Consider the following 1820-nt stretch of genomic DNA (forward strand, 5'->3'; position numbering starts at 1 on the left):
CAAAGTTATAGTAACATACAAATAGACAGGGCTATAGTGGCAATAAAACTATACAAGGATATGGTGACAATAAACTAAACAAGATGACAGTGAAAAGAACAAAACAAGGTTATAATGACAAAATACTAAACGTGATAGTGACAAAAACCTAAACAAGGTATAGACAAAAAACAAAACAAGATTATCGTGACAAAAAAACAAAACAAGGTAAATGTGACAAAAACAACAACAACAACATGGTTATATGACAAAAAAAAAATAAACATGGTTTTATGACAAACAAACTAAACATGATTATATGACAAAAAAAAAAAACATCAAGGTTAAAGTAACAAAGAACTAAATAGGAAGAAAAACTGACACAACACCAAAACAAAGTGATAGTGACAAAACGTTCCAGTCGCCATGATACGCATTTCAGCCGAGCAGTCCTATCAGGGTGCCCTTGGATTCTCCCGCTTGCCCAGGCTGGCGGCGGAAGGCACAGACGACGTCCTCTTGGGCAACGCAGGACGGACCCCAAATGCCAAATGCTTAATAAGTAACAGTGACAGAACAAACGCCGTGTTCGTCTGTGTCGGGGCTGTTTAGAGGGAAGTGGAAATGACATTACATATAATACGGAAGTGACTGGCAATCGGGCCGTATGCGTGGGATGACGGCGTCTAACTACTCCATTTGGGGAAAAAAATAAAACGAGAATTGGCAATTGGCTCCATATATCAAGGGTTGTCTACAGCAGAAAGGAAGCATTGTCATTCTACATATTTATATAGTTAAGAAATAGTATACTACGTTGTTGGAAAAGGATGTTTTTATCCCCTTCTTCCCTCCATACTAAGAATCCTTTACACGATCCTGTTAACAATGCATATGACACTATTGTTTCATCTTATGCAATACGCTCTAGCTGATACTGTATAAATGAATGCCTTTTTAATCTAATAATTGAGATAATAAGAGACAAAAGATGCCGATTATGCAGTTTTTGTTTATCTCACATACACACTTGCGTGTTTGAAGGGGCGGGTTTTACTGTCACATAACAATTATCTTTGATTTTACCTTCATATCGTTAATAATTCCTGCCATATTTAAGAGATGTTTATTAAAGAACAGATTAGTTATGGCGATTATACTCAGTGATGAAAATAGAGACAACAATGAAGAGACATAATAATTCTTACTCCTACAGAAGACTAGTGAGACAGAGAGAGAGAGAGAGAGAGAGAGAGAGAGAGAGAGAGAGAGAGAGAGAGAGAGAGAGAGAGGGGGGGAGAGAGGAGAGAGAGGAGAGAGAGAGAGAGAGAGAGAGAGAGAGAGAGAGAGAGAGAGAGAGAGAGAGGAGAGAGAGAGAGAGAGAGAGAGGGGGGGGGAGGGAGAGAGAGAGAGAGAGAGAGAGAGAGAGAGAGAGAGAGAGAGAGAGAGAGAGAGAGGGGGGGGGAAGAGAGAGAGAGAGAGAGAGAGGGAGAGAGAGTGAGAGGGGAGAGAGAAAGAGAGAGAGAGAGAGAGAGAGAGAGAGAGAGAGAGAGAAGAGAGATGAGAGAGAAAGCTGAGAGAGTGAGAAAAACTGAGAGAGAGAGAGAGAGATGAGAGAGACGAGGAGAGGAGAGGAGAGAGAGAGAGAGAAGAGAGAGAGAGAAAGAGGAGAGAGAGAGAAGAGCTAGAGAGAGAGAGAACGAGAGAGATGAGAGAGAGACAGAGAAGAGACAGAGAGAAATAAAGAGAGAGAGAGCAACTGAGAGAAATAAAGAAAAAGGGTGAGCATGAGAGAAAAAGAGAGAGAGAGGAGAGAGAGAGAGAGGAGAGAGAGAGAAGAA

This window comes from Penaeus chinensis, chromosome 18 (assembly GCF_019202785.1).
Source record: "Penaeus chinensis breed Huanghai No. 1 chromosome 18, ASM1920278v2, whole genome shotgun sequence".
NCBI lineage: Eukaryota > Metazoa > Arthropoda > Malacostraca > Decapoda > Penaeidae > Penaeus > Penaeus chinensis.